General features: G+C 38.9%; 1 protein-coding gene across 6 annotated transcripts in view; it reads right to left on the reverse strand.

Annotated features, from left to right (window-relative positions):
• tnrc6a.S (trinucleotide repeat containing 6A S homeolog) overlaps positions 1 to 21,662 on the reverse strand; it is a 59,307-nt gene that overhangs the window by 30,276 nt on the left and 7,369 nt on the right. For all 6 annotated transcript variants that reach the window (XM_018239271.2, XM_018239270.2, XM_018239274.2 and 3 more), the window contains one exon: positions 1,331 to 1,657. The gene's annotated coding sequence lies outside the window, so the exon portion shown is untranslated. The remainder of the gene's footprint in view (positions 1 to 1,330; positions 1,658 to 21,662) is intronic.

Genomic DNA, 21,662 nt, shown 5'->3' on the forward strand with positions numbered 1-21,662 from the left:
GGCAACAATACATTATATTTTGTATTACTTTAAAACACACATTTTTTGATGTTACTGTTCCTTTAAGCCAAATTCCACCAAGCACACAAGGCTTCTGGACGCGAACACAGAAGGAGTCCGTTCAGAGGTCAGTGGCTGAAATCTGCCAGATTTAAGCAGGGTGATTTCTGCCTCATCTGGCTCTAGCTTTAGGAGACTGCTTCTAGGTCCTTGGATAAGAGAAAGTACAGATGACAAACTGCCTGGTAGATCTAAGAACGACACTCAATAGTAAAATCTAGGTCCCACTGAGACACATTCAGTTACATTGAGTAGGAGAAACAACAGCCTGCCAGAAAGCAGTTCCATCCTAAAGTGCAGGCTCTTTCTGAAAGCACATGACCAGGCAAAATGACCTGAGATGCACCTACACACCAATATTACAAGTGTATTACTAATAGCCAATAAAAATCATGCCCACAGAATTAGCTTTGCAGGTAGTTTTAACACTGCTAACATCATATGTTTTAACACAAATGCATTACAGGAGCTCCTCTGCTGTTAAGTCCAGACAGAAGAGCAAAAGTTTAGTTTACTGACGCAGCAAGGATCTAGATCAGTGATCCCCAACCAGTAGCTCGTGAGCAACATGTTGCTCTCCAACACCTTGGATGTTGCTCCCAGTGGTCTCAAAGCAGGTGCTTGTTTTTGAATTCCAGGCTTGGAGACAAGTTTTGGTTGCATAAAAACCAGGTGCACTGCCAAACAGAGCCTCAATGTAGGTTGACAAGCCACATAGGGGCTACTAAATGACCAATCACAGCCCTTATTTGGCAGCCCAGGAACATTTTTCATGCTAGTGTTGCTCCCCAACTCCTTTTACTTCTAAACGCTGCTCGCGGGTTCTAAAGGTTGGGGATTCCTGATCTAGATGCTTCTCTGGAGCAAATAAACTGAACAGAAAAGTGCCAGAAGAAGCTTTCTGCACTAGTAAGTTGAACTTTTTTTGGGATTGTGAAACGGACTCCCAGACTTTATCAAGGTTGCTTGTAGGGTAGGAGGGTACGCTTTTTTTTTTTTTAGTTACTGGTTGAATTCTCCTTTGAGGCAATTTTAAAAAACTTGCATGAATTAGAAACTCGAGCCTTGATAAATGTGCCTCTGACTAGACTATGCAAAAGGTAAAAATGTGGGGGCAGGAAATGTTTGGTGCTGCCCAGAAGGCATGCAGAATAAGGCACTTGTCCCGGATCATACAGAACCTCACAAACGTATTCAAAAACCCACGACATACTCTATCACATTAGAAAATAAATATACATACATATTCTCCTCAAGCACAAACATTTACCTGGATGTTCTTTACAACTTCCCTGCACTTCTTCTGTCACAGGTCTCTCCTGGTCCACCACAGTGTTGCTTTGCGACCTGTTTAATACTTTAGTGGCTAACCCCAGTTTGGCCACAATGTCGGGTATGTGCTGGCCACACTTCACAAGTCGCTTCTGTTCCCGATGTCAGAACCGTGATGGGATTTGACAAGGAGGATTATGAGGCACTGGTTGCTGCTGCCGACTGATTGATGAGGGTCGGTTGGCATAATTCGTTTATCTGTATTTCCACAACAACCAGCATTTATTCTGCTTGATAGACGAAGGCTGGCTTATTTGATCTTGCACTGTATAACAAATATAAGAATAATATAAACTGATTTTAGATACTGGTGTAACAGTTAAAAAAAGCAAATTCATGACAGTAACGTGTAACAAATACAGTAGAACCCCCATTTTGCATTCTTCAGGGGACCAGGAAAGAATTATGTAAAATCAGGGAAATGTGTAAAAGTGGACCTGTCACCCAGACACAAAAATCTGTATAATAAAAGTCCTTTTCAAATGAAACATGAAATCCAATTTCTATTTATTATTAAAGCATTCATAGCTGTTGTAAGCTCATTTAAACATCTCAGCTGTCAATCAAATATTTTCTGCCCCTCCTCTATGCCTTAGGCAATTACTTTCACTTTCCATTCAGCACTTCCTAGATGTCACTGCTCTCCCCACATTCCCCCCATTCTCTTCCCCGTTTAATTGTGTAGCCAGGGCATGGGGATGGACATCAGGTCCCCCATTCTGGTGCACAAACAAGATTTTGAGATGATACAAGGCTTGTCTTAATAACAGTGTCCACAAAATGGCCCCTGCCTGCTTGTTAAAATTATGAATTCCCAGACTGAAGGAAGTAAGATTCAAATAATTTATATAGTGTAATTAAAGTTCATTTTACTTGAGTAATGTGATAAAATAGGACTTTGAATATTTTTTTTTTGGGCGACGGGTCCCCTTTTACTACGATGTAGAGAATGATATTCTGAGACAATTTGCAATTGGTTTTCATTTTTCATTATTTGTAGTTTTTGTGTTATTTAGCTTTTTACGCAGCAGCTCGCCAGTTGCTAGGGTCCAAATTACCCTAGTAACCATGCATTAAATCGAATAAGAGACTGAAATATGAATAGGAGTGGGCCTGAACAGAGAAGTAATAAAAAGCAGCAATAATAATAATAATCATAATACATTTGTAGCTTTACAGAGCATTTGTTTTTAGATGGGGTCAGTGAACCCCATTTGAAAGCTGGAAAAGGTCAGAAGAAAAAGGCAAATCATTCGAAAACTATAAAAAATAAAGAATGAAGAGCAATTGAAAAGTTGCTTAGAATTTTTAATTCTATAATATACGTCTTTAGTTTAAAGGTGAACCCCCCGTTTAAAGTAACTTTTTCTTCTAGTACTGGAAGGATATAAGCACAGGAGTCCGTTTTACTTTGAGATACAATATTTACTGTTAAAGGGGTTGTTCACCTTCCAAACACTTTTTTCAATTTAGTTGTTTTTAGATTGTTCCCTAGAAATAACAACTAGTTGTTTGAAGGTGAACAACCCCTTTAAATAGTAACCAGATGAATATTTTGTCATGGCTCTGCCTGTAAATGGTGAATTCCAATGAGTCTGCCCCTTATTCAGTCCTGCGCCAATCACTTATTGCTTTAGCTTGTGTATGTGACTGAGAGAGAGTCATACACTTGCCCCCCCCCATAGTGTAACATTAACCCTGCAATGTTTAACCCTCATTATTAAAGGGGTTGTTCACCTTCAAACAACTAGTTGTTATCAGATAGATCACCAGAAATAACGACTTTTTCCAATGACTTTCTATTTTCTATGTGTCACGGTTTTTCTAATATTGAAGTGTAAAGTGTCATTTCTCTCCTTCTGAAGCAGCTGTGGGAGGGGGGTCGCCGACCCTGTAAACTGTTCTAAATGGATACATTTAGTTGATACATTTCTTATCTTTGTCCCTGCTGAGCAGAATCTCTGGGTTTTATTACAGGCAGCTGTTAGAATTGATACAATAGTTACTAATTCTCCAGAGATGCTGCTGAGAAATGGATCAAGTAAATGTTGCAAAATTGTAACAGTTTAGAGTCTGCACCTGAATTACTGAGCTGCCAGACTCAAACACTAGAGACACATTCAACTTTAAACTTAGATTTTGGAAAAAATGTAAAAAATTAATTATGGAAAGTAATTGGAAAAAAGTCATTATTTCTAGGGAACAATCTAAAAACAACTAAATTGAAAAAAAGTGTTTGGAAGGTGAACAACCCCTTTAAACCTCTTTATTTCTCAAATAATAACATTCATAGAGGGGGGGGGGGGGAAACAGTTTTTTGTAACATCAGAATACAATTTTGATGTAAAATCCGGGAAAACGACTTAAAATGAGGGAAATACACCCATTGAAATGCATTATAAATTGGTGGGACCACAAATAAAATAATTTAAAATGCATGAAAACTTAAAATCAGGAGACTTAAAATTGAGGTTTCACTGTAATTATAAAACTGCACCAACACTATCCAGGATTTGGCCGAATCAATTCTGCACGGCCGAACCAAAATTAGGGGGGGGGGGGAATCGCGTGTCTTTTAGTCACAAAACAAGTAAAACATTTTTCCCCTTCCGAAAAATCTTTTGCAAAGGATTGGGCCTAATCCAAAATAGTGGATTTGGTGAGACACACACAGTGAAGTGATGGCACTCGCAGGATTTAAACAACAGACAAAAATGTGTTAAAAAAAAATAAAAGATTCGTCCAACGTCTCATGTGCGTGTCAATCTGTAGCAACAGCACAACGTCACAGCTATTACAATCCTGCCCTCCTACGACCCTGTAGTTGTAACACTTGTAACCCAGTGGCAGTGTATTTCCAGTTGAGTGCATAATTCTAAGATGAGGTGAAGACAGATTTCGTTATCAGCAATTAACTCGCAAGGGAGAACCCGAGAGAAGGGGGAAAAAAAGCTGCCACTGCAAATAACATGGCCACAATAATTTTTTTTGAGACTAGGTTGAAATTAAGGGTCAATTCATTACAGCAGGTGTATTCAGATTCATTCAGCTCAATATAGGGTATAAGTAAACAAGTGCAAGCTTTCATTAAATTATTAAACTGTGTATTTAAATAAACTGTGTAAACAATGTGTCTCACAGCAAAAGCATCTGCATGAAGGCTTAGGGCAGGACTACATGGCTGATTCAGCCGCGATCCGTTGCGATGCGCAAAATCACAGGCGTCACGTCGGATGCGACGGAAACAAGGTAAGTAATGGCAGTGTCGGATTGTGTCGCATTGTTGATGCGACACGATGCGACAATTGAATTACTTACCTTATTTCCGTCGCATCCGACGTGACGCCCGTGATTTTGCGCAGCGCGTCGGATTGCGGCTGAATCGGCCATGTATTCCTGCCCTTAAAGTCTGGGAAGTCTAGGATTGCTCTCCCTTCTGCAGCTGTCAGGAACTAAACAACCAGCAAAGGAAAGTTGCAGCAAGAAGAAACGGCATACGAATTCAATTAAATGTGCAAATGTTAGCTACGACAGGAGCTTCTTTCTTCAGCAACTGTTGCAAGTAAAGTCACACGGCTCCCTTTGCAGTTCGAGACGAGTCACTGGAAAAGAACGTACACTACAAACGAATGCCTTCGTACTTCCATGGCTGCGGAATCCAGCTAGTGTGGGGGAGTTGTGTCCCCCTGCCAAAACACCTCTGGGAGGCTCTATTTTTCTACTAGAAATCAGATTCATAAGCAAACGCGGAGACGAAGAAACCAAGCTGCAATTCTAATAAAAGTAACAGATGATTCTCCCCTCCTGACTATTGTTCACACAGGGTTACTTTGCACAAAGAACATCATACAGGTATGGGATCAGTTATCCGGAAACCCGTTATCCAAAAAGCTGTCTCCTGAAAGGCTGTCTCCCATAGGCTCCATTATAATCAAATAATCCAGAATTTAAAAAATGATTTCCTATTTCTCTGTAATAATAAAACTGTAGCTGGATAATAGGTCCCATACCTGTATAATAAGCACTGCCGTCTCGCTGAAATGTTTCCCATTAGTTGATTGACAGTTACGCAAGACGAAACAGGAGAGATTTTTAAATAGACTACAAGCTTGGGGTTTCTACAGCAAAACAATTCTACACAGCACGATGCACTTAGAAAGTAATAGGATCATACAAGTACGATGGTTCTCTTTCGGCCGCCCACTGCTAGTAAAACTGTCTGCTTTCACGCTGGCATTTTGTTTGCCACTACCTTTGTTAAAAAAAAAAAAAAAAAGACCTGCGTGCAAAGCATTTTTGTGTTTCGGAAGCAGCTTTGGCTCCAGTCCTTTTGGCCATTACAGCTGTACAGATAAAAGCGGCAGTGCATAAAAAACAGGTTTGCACAAACCTGACACCAAAGCTCCTAAAACATGGTTTCGGCAGAGAGAATCCAAGGAAAGACGTTTCCAACTCCTGTTGCTTTCCCACTCCGCAGATTTCATTAGAAAATGGAGGAGAAGCATGGTGTCATTTTACTGCTGCTGCTGCAAAAGCCCCGTTTGCCAACTCCTCCTGACGGAGGGCTCCATTTGGACAAATACTCCCCTCCCTTCTAATAAATAGTGGCAGCTGCCCTGAACATTAATACGCTGGTTAAAAAAGAAAAACATTAATGCCTACTGGCTGCCACTTTACATGAACTGTAAGAGTTAAACTGACAGCGAGGGAGCTGCGTAGATGACTGTCATAAGGTTTTTTTTTTGGTTGTACTCTTGGAACGTGTTTGCCTTCAGAGCGGTCTGTTTTGGAATGCTGAAGTGCAAACAGAGGAAGTTGGGCTTTAAAGCGGACACATTGTCATCCGCAGCACTAGAAATTTCACTGCGTTAAATAAAAAATGGCCGCAGCTGCGAGCCCAGCTAGCCGCTCTGGAAAATATCTTCCGTCTCTGCCAACCTATTAACTCCCTGAAGCCCACAATGCACTGCTGGTTCAAGCAGAAGGCTTGCCAATCAGACTACGTCTTTACAAGAGACCACAAGGAAAACCTTTTGCCGTGCTCAGTTTCGCTTTTAAAAAACAAAACATAAAAAAAAAAAACATAACTTTCGCTAAAAGTTAAAAGTGGAAAAAGACAGAGGTGCGAGGGATTGTTCACCATAAATTAAGGCGAGCATCAAAGATTATTAAAATGGCTTGCTCTCAAGCAACTTTGAAACTTGTGTGTGTGTGTTAGGAGTTCTATGTTTTATAACCCTGCTGGGAATCACTGCTGGAGTTTCCCCAAGACTTAGATTTAACAGTACTCTGGCCAATGCCTTATTCGAGGGAAAAAAAATTAATTTCCTTCAACTGGAAAAAGAAAGACTTTTCTAGCTTAACCGAATGGGAACACTTAATGCAAGCCTTAAGGTGGCCATACACGTAGAGATCTGCCCGTTTGGCAACGTTCTTTACATTAAAATACTAAGTGTGTAGGAAAAATTTTGGAAGAAGAAAAATGGATTTGTAATGGCTAGATAGTATAGGCATTATTGAAAGGGGTTGTTTACTTTCAACTTTTTTCAGTTCAGATGTTTTCAGATTGCTCATCAGAAATAAAGACTGTTATTAATTGCTTTCCATGTTTTTTTTGTTTTTTTTTTACAGTTTTTCCAAAATTGAAGTCCTGTCTCTGGTGTTTGTCTGGCAGCTCACAGATTCGGGTGCAGATTCTGAACTTACAATTTGCTATATTAGTCGTTACATTTCTCATCTGTGGGAATATTAGCAACTATTGTATCAATTCTAACAGCTGCCTTTAAAGTGATTATTCACTTTCCAAACACTTTTTTTCAGTTCAGTTGTTTTCATATTGCTAACCGGACTTTTTTCCAATTACTTTCCATTATTAAATTTTTAAGGCTTTTCAAAAATCTAAGTTTAAAGTTGAATGTTCGTGTCTCTGGTGTTTGAGTCTGGCAACTCAGTAATTCAGGTGCAGATTTTAAACTTTTACAATTTTGCAACATTTAGTTGATACATTTCTCAGCAGCATCTCTGGAGTTTTAGTAAGTATTGTATCAATTCTAACAGCTGCCTGTAATGAAACCCAGAGATAGACAAAGATAAGTATCCATTTAGAACAGTTTACAGGGTCGGCGACCCCCCTCCCCAGAGCGGCTTTAGAAGGTGAAAAAGACACTTTACACTATATTACAAAAATGGTCACACAGAAAATAGATAGTATTTGGAAAAAGTCATTATTTCTGGTGATCTATCGGAAAACAACTAGTTGTTTGAAGGTGAACAATCCCTTTAATGAAACTAGGAGGAGGATTTGGCTCTGCAAAGCCAAACGTAAGTAATGGATCAGATCAATTTAGAACAGTTTAAAGTAGGTTCTGCTACTGTTCTACTATTGCCCTGCACTGGAAAATCGGATCGGTTTGGTTCAGAAACCCTACCAGTGCAGAGCAACACTGGATTTTTATTTCATTACTTAAAATAATTTTTTGATGTTACTGTTCCTATAAGTAATGAATGAATAAATAAAGTAGTGTTGCCCTGTACTAGTAAAACTGGGGTATTTGCTTCAAAAACTTTACTATAGTTTATATAAACAAGCTGCTGTGTAGCCATGGGGGCAGCCATTCAAGCACAGGATACACAGTAGATAACAGATAAGTACTACTATAGTTTATATAAACAAGCTGCTGTGTATCCATGGGGGCAGCCATTCAAGCACAGGATACACAGTAGATAACATAAGTACTACTATAGTTTATATAAACAAGCTGCTGTGTAGCCATGGGGGCAGCCATTCAAGCACAGGATACACAGTAGATAACAGATAAGTACTACTATAGTTTATATAAACAAGCTGCTGTGTAGCCATGGGGCAGCCATTCAAGCACAGGATACACAGTAGATAACAGATAAGTACTACTATAGTTTATATAAACAAGCTGCTGTGTAGCCATGGGGCAGCCATTCAAGCACAGGATACACAGTAGATAACAGATAAGTACTACTATAGTTTATATCAACAAGCTGCTGTGTAGCCATGGGGGCAGCCATTCAAGCACAGGATACACAGTAGATAACAGATAAGTACTACTATAGTTTATATAAACAAGCTGCTGTGTAGCCATGGGGCAGCCATTCAAGCACAGGATACACAGTCGATAACAGATAAGTACTACTATAGTTTATATAAACAAGCTGCTGTGTAGCCATGGGGCAGCCATTCAAGCACAGGATACACAGTAGATAACAGATAAGTACTACTATAGTTTATATCAACAAGCTGCTGTGTAGCCATAGGGGCAGCCATTCAAGCACAGGATACACAGTAGATAACAGATAAGTACTACTATAGTTTATATCAACAAGCTGCTGTGTAGCCATGGGGGGAGCCATTCAAGCACAGGATACACAGTCGATAACAGATAAGTACTACTATAGTTTATATAAACAAGCTGCTGTGTAGCCATAGGGGCAGCCATTCAAGCACAGGATACACAGTAGATAACAGATAAGCTTTGCAGCATACAATCCAATTCTACATATCTTATCCGTTATCTGCTGTGTATCCTGTGCCTTTTCTCCTTTTGCATCTTTGAATGGCTGCCCCCCATGGCTACACAGCAGCTTATTTATATAAACTGTAGCAGAGTTTCTGAAGCAACGACTCAGTTTTACCAGTGCAGGCCAACAGTGCAATATATTTTATTTAATTTAATACACTTTCATTTGTTGGTGTTACTGTTCCTTTAAAATGTAAAAAACACAAATAAAAAAAAAAAAGTGCCAATTGCACATCGTCTTGAATATTGCTCTCTACATCATAACTCCAAGGTAAACAAACCCTCCTCCTCAACAAAAAATGGATATTATTTAGTGTTGCTTTATAACAGAAACAGTACAATTGTATGCAAGTGTTCAGATATGTTGTACGTCAGGGGTGTCCAACCTTTTGGCTTGCCTGGGCCACATTGGAATTTTCTGGGGCCACACTCGAAATACATACAAACACTAATGATAGCTTTTGATTTATTTTATTGTAAAAGAAAAGAGAGTATCATAAAACTAGTGGGATTTTTGACATTGTGTTTGAGAAAGTAATGTATCAATATCTGGTTGAATGGAAGTAGTTGCAAATCTCAGTGAATTCTCACGGTGCTCATCAGATGATATGGTTCTAATTTTACTCTTAGTGTGTTCATTCTTGAAAAAAGTTGCTCACAAATGCAGGCGCTGCATACAGTATATCCCTATCATAGCGGGCGATGCTGCTGAAGAATGCTTACCTGCCTTTGTAAGTAACCAAACGCTCACTTGTTAACTTGTTTTTCTGCTCTAGGAAGCCACACACGCCATGTAAAATTTAAACCAGACATGCACAGAATTAGCAACCGCGTACATACGTTCTCTGTGCGTGACATTGCAACATGACATTTCCTGGATTGGCCACATTTATATCCATCCTGGGCCACATGCAGCCCTCCGGTTGGACACCTCTGCTGTACGTGCTTACCAAGATATAAATACTTTATGGTAAAAAAAAATAAAAAAACAAACAGTTACAGCACTGCCACGTGTTTCCCATTCAAGTGAATAGAGGTGGAAGTGGCAGACAAAGGAGCTTCATTAGTGAATAAATAAAAAAAGACAATGTCAGCATCAAATACCAGTGGTTTGTTTACTGCAGAAAAGTCATGCCTCCCAGCAATACAAGTGCTATGTTCTATTGCAAATATCAACTCAACATGTTTTCAATGAGGCAAAAATTCCAGGCACCTAATTCTAAATAGGGATGCACCGAATCCAGGATTCGGCCATTTTCCGCAGGATTTGTTGTGCCTGGCAGAACCGTATCCTTAAAATCATGTGAATTTTCGTCACAAAACAAGGAAGTTAAAAAAAAATTTTTACCGCACCTTTTTTTCCCTCCCCCTCACGGATTTGCATATGCAAATTAGGGTTCAGATTCAGTTCGGTCTTCAGCAGAATCTTTCACAAAGGATTTGGGGGTTCGGCCAAATCCATAATAGTGGATTTGGTGCATCCCTAATTCTAGAAACTGTAAGATTTACTATCATTTATGAAGGCGTCACTCTACACAGGGCTGATTCTTTGCCTACAGAGCCACTGCATTGGGCCGGGCACAGAGAGTATTTAGTCACCAAAATAAATACCAAAATCCACTCTGTGTACCTACACCAGGGCAGATGGAGTGGTTTCGGGTGCAGTCACAAAAGAAGGCTGATAACAGCAGTGGGGCTGATTCTTGGCCTATGTTTCCCCCTGTGGAATCAGCCTAAAGATCACTAACCCCACCACCCACCTTTTTAATACAGAGTTCAATACTTTTTGCCTGTTTTAAACAGGGAATTTTGGTTCCTCTATGTCTGGATCTTGCAAATAGGAATGGGCGAATTTGACCCGTTTCGTCAAAAATTCGCCACCAGCGAAATGTCGCTGACGCCCATTAAAGTCTATGGGCGTCAAAAACATATTGTTTGGTTTCATGCGGCCAAAATAAAAAGACGTGCGGCAAAAATTTTTTGCTGCGCGTCTTTTTATTTTGACGCATGACATCATACAAGTCTACGGGCGTCATTTTTTCGGCAAAACAAGGCGAAAAAATATTTAAAGTACCAGTGCATAGATAAACAGACCAGTAAGCAGACGGATTATCTGAGCTCTGGGAATCCAAATGCCGATCTCTAAAAGGAATAAGAATTCAGTTTAGTGAATCCAATAGATCACACACTGGAATTGTGACTCAGTCTAGGTCAGTAAACAAACAAATGTTTGGCCTTACACTCGTTCAATTTGTTATTTTTCTGACAATTTAAATCTGAATAATCGTTGCATTAAAACTTACAGTCAATAGCCAAACTTTTGTTGTATAGTAAAGAATATGTGAACATGTATGGCCAGCAAAAGCTTTGGAGACACATTTGCAGTACATGCATGGAATACCACAAATGATCGGACAAAGCAGAAAGTCTAGTTTTGAGATTGCATAAATGTACATGTAAATGTGAAGAGAGAAACAATGGCATAGAAAAAGAAACAACATCCAATTTAGCACCTTTTTTTGTGTGCCAATAACATACAGCACGACTGAGTATAATATAAATGCAGGTACAAGAGTATGAATTTGATTACAAGATGTTTAGAACATTCTATTGAATTTCTTTACCGCTGTATAATAGAGAAAGCAGCAGATTCATTATACAGATGGAGACTCACTGGAGACCATTCATGTGCACTACTAAACAATTTACAAAGTCTCCTTTAATTAAATGCAACTGCAATTGTTTGGCTCAGTAATTAACTGCGCATGAGATTATTTGCACCTCTTTGTTAATTTGTGTGCTGCCTTCCTTCAGGAGTGTATCACTGGTGCACTTTCCACTACAAAAATACAATTTTTCTGCTTCCTGCTGCTTTGTGCTTTAAGATCAATACTGAACTTGCATACATGGACGTAAAAAAAAAAAAAAAAGAATAGGAGCACAGAACTAAACAAATCCTATATTTCCCGATAGAGAAGTACGCATGCGCATCCGGATTATGGATATTTCCATAATTTGGATGATAACATTTTAAGTCTACTAGGGAATCATGTAAACATTAATTAAACCCAATAGGCTGGTTTTGCTCCCAATAAAGATTAATTATACCATAGTTTGGATCAACTACAAGGTACAGGACTGGTTATCGAGAATGCTCGGGACCTGGGTTTTTCCAGATAACGGACCTTTCCGTAATTTGGATCCTCATACCTTAAGCTTAGGTCTACTAGAAAATCATGTCAATATTAATAAACCCAAAAAGCTGGTTTTGCTTCCAATAAGGATTAATTACATCTTAGTTTGGATCAAGTTAGTTGGATCAAGCTACGAATTACGGAATTGCCATATCACAGACTCCATTATAATGAAATAATCCAAATTTTTAACCATGATTTCCTTTTTCTCTGTAATAATGGGAGGGGCAGGGGGAGAGAGAAGCAAACTGAGCATGCTCAAGCCCTAGCCCTGGAGGTTTATGCTGAAAACAGGAAGTCTGATAAAGAAGCCCATGTGTTCACAATAGAAAGAAAGAAATGCTGTGTTACTTTGAGGGTTTGCTGGTGCATTTATATAGACCTTTCTGATAAAGCTTCCTCTGCTGTTGGGGGACACTTTGGGTGATGTATTTGATAACTAGAGAATAAATAGGCATTCAATAGGACTTATTTTAATACTGATTAAGCCTGAAATATCTAGTGAACTGAACTACACTCCAGCCAAGGCGGCAGGGTGAGAGGCAGATTTTATTTGGTTTATATTTAAAAAGTGCTGCTTAGGAAGTAATTTCCTAGGAATCTCAAATGGCACTTCTTGTCTGCTTATCAGCAGCTGAGTGGCTGTCACAAAACACAGGGATTTCTAGTCACATAAACAAATTCTATTTTGGGAAAGACAGAAAGAACTTGAAATTAGAAGCCACAAAATTCTGGCATGGCAGTAGAGAGCTGCAGTAAGCCACCTAGAAATTAAGGTTTTCAGAACAGGAAAGTTCTCTGCCCAGGCAAGGGATGAAGGAAAGCAGCTAAATTATGTTTCCATGTTTAGGATGTTTTGTTTCAAGAAAGAAATATTGTCTGTTTATGACGAGAAACCACTTTATATATATTCTGCCAGGTGTGGAAAAACATTACAAGGGCTTCATCTTAACTGAATATTACAAGTTAAAAAAGCTTTTAGCCTGCACTCAAAACCGTTAAAGTGAAGCACTGTTTATTAAAGTATAAGTAAACTTTTAGGGCAAGGGCACACGCTGCTATTTCAGAAGATTAGTCGCCCAGGGACAAATCGCTTTTCTTTGGGTAGACTATTCTCCCTGAACTACCTTCCAGCGGCTAGAATGTAAATCGCAGGCGGTATGCCTGATTGCTTCGGTTTTCTGAAATTGCCCGAAGTTTCCTCGTGAGGCAAATTCGGAAAACTAAGCGCTCAGAGTGCCATCCCGCAGGCGATTTACTTTCTAGCTGGCGGGAAGGCAGTAAGGGGGAGATTAGTCGCCCAAAGTAGAAGCGATTTGTCGCTGGGAGACAAATCTCTCAAAATAGCAGCGTGTGCCCTTAGCCTTAAAATAAGTGAATGTAAAATTAATGAGTGCTATTTCATTCACTTTTGTAATTTACATTCATTATTTATTTTTTATTCCAAGATATCGAAGGATACATGTACTGTTAATAGGAATGAATTTTGTTCCAACAGCGCCACCTGCTGGTCAGTTTCCCACCAGTCTGACCACCAAATAGTCAAGGAAGTTGTCAGGAGAAAGAGAGGCTGCTCTGATGTTCTTCTGCTTAGGAAAGATGCCAGAAATATTTATTTTTTTCCCCCAAGCAGAAGAACATCAGAACAGCCTCTTTCTCCTGACAACTTTGTGGTCAGACTGGTCAGGAACTGACCAGCAGGTGGTGCTGTTGCAGCAAAATTAATTCATATTAACAGCACATGTATCCCTTAATATCTTGGAATAAAAACAAAATAAATAATGAATGTACATTGCAAGATTTCATAGAATAGCACTTTCATCAATTTTACATTCACTAATTTTAAAGTTTTACTTTCACTTGGATATTAAAGGGTCATAATAGGCCCCTTGTGCAACATTAAAATGCAATGAACAGGACTTTTTGTGAATTCATGTTTTGCTTTAATTTTATTTTTTTTTAAATAAGGAAAAAAGTTGTCAGGAGAAAGAGTAATGAATGTAAATTACAAAAGTCCTTAGAATAGCACCCTCATCAAACTTACATTCACTTATTTTAAAGGTTTACATATCCCTTAAGGTCCTACTTATGACTATAATATTCACTGGCATTTCTATACCCCCACCAAAAAAACAGTGGAACCACCCGCTGGATTAACTAAAATAGTACTGCTTGCCCTTTAAAACGTAAGCTGGACGAGTCAATGTAAACTTAAGATTCTCAAGTGTAAAAATAATTTTACAGCTCAGTAAACAGATTAAGATTTAAGGCAGAGGCTCATCATTAACACAAGAAGCCACACAATGGTTTTCACTATACACAGCAGCCTATCGAGTGGAATGTGAAATGTGTAACATGGTTTCATTTCAGTGCAATGCCAGGAACAACATGAATGAATGCTACAGTTGTGTGTGGCTCCATGACAGAAGCAAGATGGACCTTGTACTGTGCAGTTAATATAAATTCCAGGTTAATCTTCCATATCAGGTTAATTCTGGCACTTAAGTTGATTTTACCCAGAGCATCGGCCCTGCTGCTGTGCTGCCACAAGACTCACATATTTAAACAAGCTTGTGGTTAATAAAGTGAGCCACAAACCAAAGCCCTATCATTCATGCCTGAGTCAAAGCCCTGGAAATTGTAGCTTTTAATAGGGAAATGACTTTTATACCCTCATATAAAACAAGCAAACAGCTCAATCTCATCGCCTTCTTTGGGTGCTGTAGCATTGCAATTTATAGCGTCAACAGAAAGCCTCTGAAACATCACTGCTGTCAACCCATTTAAAGATGATGAAAACCTCTAATGAAAGCAGTATTTTCCCATGCCCTTCTGCACTGCTGGTTCAGCCACTTGAAACATTATAGCAGAAGTCAGTCTTGGATGTTTCTTCTCAGTTACCCGACTTCTGGTTGTTTCTAGACTATGAATAAACAACAAAGAATAGTTTTCTTGGACTTATAACAGCATTGGGTAAGGGTCAGGGCACACAGGCAGATTCGAGGAGATAAGTCGCCCGCAACAAATCTCCTCTTCTTCAAGGAGACTACTCTCCCCAAACTGCCTCCCCATCTGCATGTGTAACCTGACCCTATGGGTCTCTAGAAAATTTGCAGTCAGATAAACAACTAAAGGCAGTTATACACTGTCTAAACATCCAGAATTCCACCATTCAGAACCCCAAATGCAGGGACAGCCGTATTGGCAGATTATATTTTCAATTTACTTTGAATTGATAATTGGCCATCCTATAAAATTTCGTGAGCAACATGTTATTCTCCAACCCCTTGGATGTTGCTCACAGTGGCCTCAAAGCAGGTGCTTATTTTTTTGAAGGAAAGCTTTAGCTGCATAAGAACCATGTGTTCTGTCAAACAGAGCCTCCTGTAGGCTGCCAGTCTACATCAGGCTGCCTGTATTTGGCACCCTAGGGACTTTTTCCATGGTTATGTTGCTCTCCAACTTTTTTTTTTTCTACATTTGTATGTGGCTCATGGGTAAAAAAGGGTTGGGGACCTGATTTAAACCAATCCTTGATCTGATACCTACACAGATAGTCAGCCAATATGGTCAAAATGAGGCATGTATGATCTTTACTAACAAAAACCATGTGTGGGATCGGACGGTTTTTGATCAAAACATCGGGTCCATGTGAACAACTGCATGGGACTGAAAATTCACATTCAATAGTTAGCAACGAACACGGACATTGGGTTTTGTTGCAGTGGCTCTTCTGGAGCTTGTTCTCAACGGCATATTGATTATTTGCCACGAAAGCAAACTTGTATGGTAATCTCCACAGTAACAAAAGAAGGGTATTTCTATATGAATATGGCAACACAAGGGGACTGTCCCATGACAGATGAAATAAAGAGAGTGACAGGAGTGACTGCAGCTGGCTTGATCCTTAAAGGGGAATTATCACGAAAATTACGATTTAATATAAGCTTGGTCATACTGAAATAAACTTTCTAAACACAATTAAATATTCAGCATTGTTTCTGAAATAATCAAGTTTTTTTCACTATCCCTCTCTCCGCATCAGTTTCTCTACATTCTTTCTTCTTGCAGCAGTTGGGTGTCAGATATTCATAGACAGTTCCATCCAATATATCTTATGGGGGGGGGGCTTCCTTTCCTAGTAGAATTAGAGCTCACTCAAATAATGGATTCCAGTGCAAGCAAATCTAACAAAATAACTGACTTTGCACAAATTCTGCATGTAGAGAGACATGTCTGGTGACCTCGAATACATCTTCTAGGCAAATGGAGCCCCCCTATAAGATATATTGGATCATTCATCTTGCATGAAGACAGAATGAAGAGAAACAGATGCAGAGAGGAATAGTGAAGATAAACCTGATTATTTCGGAAACAGTACAGAATTTTTTATTGATTGTATTTAGAAAATTTCTTATTTCAGTATGCTGAAGCTTATAATAAATGTTCATGTTCACAATAGTTTCCCTTTAATAAATGTATCAGTTCACTGTATTCAGCCAATATTTTTACATATTTGTAAAAAAAAAAAAAAATGAGTGCTTGGCTCATGCACAGGATTTACGCCTCACATTCCAGCACTAAAGTGGCTGTTGACCATCCGACATTTTTTCAGTTCAGTTATTTTTGAGCTAGTTCACAGAAAAAGACTTCTTTCAATTACGATTTTTTATTTGTGTGTTTTTGTAATCGTAATGTTTAAAGGAGAAGGAAACAAAAAAAACGACACTACCTTCAATGTGTTTTCCATCAGGCCCCCTCCTGAAACGCCATACTAAAAAATCTGAAATCATTCCTGCTTCTGTGCACCATGCTTCGGAAGTTTCACCCCTTTCCACAGTTTGGCGCCGCCATTTTCAAATAGGCGCATCACTTCCGTCCTGCGCTCTCTCTGTAATGCGCATGTGCCTCCTTCGTGACCCCCCGGCATAATCATACTCGCATTCATTCTTTATTCTTTTAAGTTAATACAGACCTCAGACAGACCCGATCGCTGCCTGCCTTTTTTTTTAAATCTCCCCCCTCCTCAGCTCCTGCGCTCGGCTCGCTGACAGACTGTAAATTAAATCCTGAGCGAGCGCAGGAGCTTCAAAGTTTACCCTAATCTCTTAGCAATGGGAGAGCAGGAGTACGCGATTGGTGAATGACGAGGCAGTGGCAGAGAGGTCAGCGATAACAAACGGAGGTGTCACGTGACTGCTTCGTCATCACTGCACAAGGAAAAAATTTATTCTTGTGCGCATGCGCAGGGCACGGATTGAAACGATTGCGCATGCGTGTGCCCTATTCAGAAGGATTTATGGACAACAGCAAAGGTATGCTATATCATACATGCTTACACTTTTTAAAAAATCGATTGCAGCTAAAAGATTAATGGAAAAACGAATTGGAGATTGCTTGCTGGTAATTATATATACTATTCCTTGGCAACACTTAGAGCTTAAGTAGTTTTTTGGCTTTCCTTCTCCTTTAAAGTTGCATTTTTCACCTTCTCAGGTCTAAATCAGCTCGGATGAGCAAAGACTATATAAATTGTTCTAAATTGATACTTTTATTTGAATCATTGGTTATCGTTGTCCCTGCTGAGCAGGATCCCTGAGTTTCATTAAAGGCGGATGTAAGAATTGATACAATAGTTGCAAATATTCCACAGATACTGTTGAGAAATGTATCAACTAATATAGCAAATTGTAACAGTTTAAAATCTGCACCTGGATCACTGAGCTGTCAAACTAACACTAGAGGCAGGACATCAATTTAGGAAAAACTATAAAAAGTCATTGAAAGGAGGATTTATTTCTGGTGAACAATTTAAAACAACTTAACTAAAAATGTGGTTCAAAACAATGAAGGGGTTGATCACCTCCCAAACAAAATTTGTGATTACTTGTGAACATTCTGTCTAGGGAAGTGACAAAGGACTATTATGAATTCATTTTCCTTCATATTTTCTCATATATTTATACATAGGGATGAGTAGCGAGGGGGGGGGTCATCATACAAGGAGATCTTTATCCAATGAGGCCACCAATTAGAATAAACTGCAAATTAGCCCTAAGGGTCAACTGGGAGCCCACAGAGACCAATCAGAAGGCGGCTACATCTATGGCCCAAAATCTCATTAAAGACATTGTTTTGGCCCCATGGAAAAGGCAATAAGCGAAGGAGTGACCAATTAAGCAGTCAGCATTGAGCAGTGTGTGACAAGATATTGGCCCAAGTAAATAGCAGAATAATGGTGGAAGAATTCTGCATTCTAGCATGTCTAGTTAGCCAGTCACCTGCATTTACAATAGGGATGCACAAAAACCAAATCCGAACCCTAATTTGCATATGCAAATTATGGTTGGGAAGGGGAAAACATTTTTTCTTCCTTGTTTTCTGACAAAAAGTCATGTGATCTCCCTCCCCACCCCTAAATTGCATATGCAAATTAGGATTCGGTTCCGATGGCCAGAAGGATTTGGCCGAATCCTGCTGAAAAAGGCCGAATCCTGGAGAATCCCAAACCGAATCCTGGCTTCGGAGCATCCCTAATTTACTAGCAACGGGAGGTGTTTGCTTGTTTCTAGATATTTTCTTGATGTAATATATAAAAACGCCTTGTTTCTAAGCAGCTGCCAACCGATTAAAATGCCAAGCTTAGAGTTCCAGTACAGATCATTAAACAAACAAAAGTGGATTGTGGGGAATTGAATTAGCTTTAGAAATAGGATAAAATCTCAAGAGGCAGCTCTTTAGCATTGATGTCCCAGAGGGCTGTGGGAAGGTTTCAGGGATCTTCCAAATATTTGAGAACAACCTCTCTGAATGTGGGTGAAGGATTCTTTTCCTAATGACAAGCCTCAATTTAATATTGCCATTCTTCATTAGGAAGAAATTAAATAACTCAAGTACTAAACCTTCACTGCATATTGTAATTAACTGGATATATGAATGGGAAAACTTTTTGTTCATAGTAGGTAGGTGTCTCAGTGTTGCAAAGTATAAAACATATTGGCAGCTCCAAGTGATATACAGTAGAGGAATATATTTCCCCAACCCCAAAAAGAAAAGAAAGACCATGCAATCTTCTTATGCAGAATATGGGTTGCTTAAAGGGGTGGTTCACCTTTAAGTTATATTTTAGTTTGTTATAGAATGGGCAATTCTAAGCAACTTTTAATTGGTCTTCATTATTTGTTTTATATAGTTTTTCAATTATTTGCCTTCTTTTTCTGACTCTTGTAGCCAACAGTTGTGAGTCAAGGTCACCATAGACGCACTGATAATGTACAAAACTTCTTTTGTACAATAATCTGTGTGTGTTTGTTGGGAGACAAGGCGACAGATATCAGTAAAAAGCTTTTGATATCCGTTGTTAGTAGAGAATGTTAGTAGTGTGGACAAGAGATCTTTCGTACTACCAATGGCTGTTGGAAAGTTTGTAATTGTAGCATGTATGTATGTATGTATGTATGTATGTATGTATGTATGTATGTATGTATGTATGGCCACCTTAACTCTCAGACTGGAATAACATCGATGCTGTGAGTTGCTGACAGATATCACCTGCCCTAACTGGCGGATACCAGTCAGCAATTTGCACTGCACTAATTACAAATAGTATGTCAGCAGCAAAAAAGAAAGTGTTAAGTTGAGGGAGCAAACTACCATATTGTAAAACTTTAACTTGCAAAAAAAAAAAAAAATATTCAAAATCCTATTTTAATACATTAGTCAAGCAAAATCAACTTTAATTAAACTATATAAAATATTTGAATGTATCCTTCAGTTTGGGAATTCATAATTATAGCAAGCAGGCAGAAGACATTTTGTGGACACTGTTATTAAGACAAGCCTTGTATCATCTCAGAATCTTGTTTGTGCACCAGAATGGGGGACCTGATGTCCATCCCCATGTCCTGGCTACACAATTAAATGGTTAAGAGAGCGGGGGAATGTGGGGAGAGCAGTGACACCCAGGAAGTGCTGAATGGAAAGTGAAAGTAACTGTCTGCTCTGTCTATATGCCTAAGGCACAGAGGAGTATCAGACAATATTTGATTGACAGCTGAGATTTTTAACTGAGCTTACAACAGCTAGGAATGCTTTAATAAAAAAATAGAAATTGGATTTTGTGTTTAATTTGAAAAGGACTTTTATTATACAGTTTTTGTGTGTCTGGGTGACAGGTCCACTTTAAAGGTACAGTAACACCAAAAATGGAAAGTAATGAAAATATCATGTACTGTTGCCCTGCACTGGTAAAACTGATGTGTTTGCTTCAGAAACACTATTATAGATCATAGAAACAAGCTGCTGTGTAGCAATGGTGGCACAGGTTAAATAGTGGATAACAGATAACACCATTATGTTCTACAGAGCTTATCTGCTGTGTAACCTGAGCCTTTTCTCCTTTGAATGGCTGCCCCCATTGCCACACAGCAGCTTATTGATATTAACATTAATAGTGTTTCTGAAGCAAACACAGCAGTTTTACCAGTGCAGGGCAACACCGTATTATATTTTTATTACTTTACAACTTTCATTTATTGATGTTACTGTTCCTTTAAGCCCATTCTAGGTTACTAGCTAGACTTGCGTGTGCCTCTAGATCAAGGATATTCAAGCGAAGGTCCTGCACTTAATGCTATATATCTCTCAGCAGAAGATTGAATATTCCAAGTCTATTTAGGTACTGGTTTGTCCACAACATTTTCTTGGTGGTTGTTGTTGTTGTTGTTGGTGGTGACTTAAGTTTGTGAGCGTGCAAAGCTTCGCACGTACTTTATAACGTTGTGTGTGAGGTTATGTGTGCACAAAAGCACGGCTCAGACTGAACATTGTCAGTAATTTAAAATTGAGGCAGATGATGGCAAAACCTCAATGAAAACAGTAAATGAACTGCACAGATTCACTTGACGGCGGCCCAGTCTGACAGGGCTCCAGGCTCCAGTGTAAAATGGTAATTGCATTATACAGGCACTTGAGAGAACAGAGGAACTGACAAGCTACAACTGTTTTCTCACATCTCATTAGGACACGGAAAGCGAAAACTCAACTAGTTACATTAGTCATAAAAAATTGTCAACACAGAAAATCCTTTACGGTCATGTTCATGGATCTTAATGCCTATTTTATTAGAAGGAAAGTTAACTCTTACAATAATAAATGAATACTCAGACTCTACAGTCACACAAGGTATCAGTTAGTTATAATAAGGAAAAGAAAAAAGAGAAAAGGAACCTTGTTTTGTAACTGTATCAAACACTACACCTCTGTAGTTCACCCACTTCTCTCCACATATAGTTTCGGTTTGTTGTATAATTTTTAATTGTTACAATAATCCAAACCGAAACTATGTTGGTAATCTTAGAAATGAACTGATAACACCAGAAAAAAATGTTACAAAGTTGCTTGTTGTTAAAATCTAGTGAATCTGACTCTTTTCTGCAGAATATGACAAGTCATATGCAGTATTCTTTGTAACATTTTTATCTGGTGTTATCAGTTCATTTCTAAGATTACCAACATAGTTTCGGTT

This window comes from Xenopus laevis, chromosome 9_10S (genome assembly GCF_017654675.1).
Source record: "Xenopus laevis strain J_2021 chromosome 9_10S, Xenopus_laevis_v10.1, whole genome shotgun sequence".
NCBI classification, from domain to species: domain Eukaryota; kingdom Metazoa; phylum Chordata; class Amphibia; order Anura; family Pipidae; genus Xenopus; species Xenopus laevis.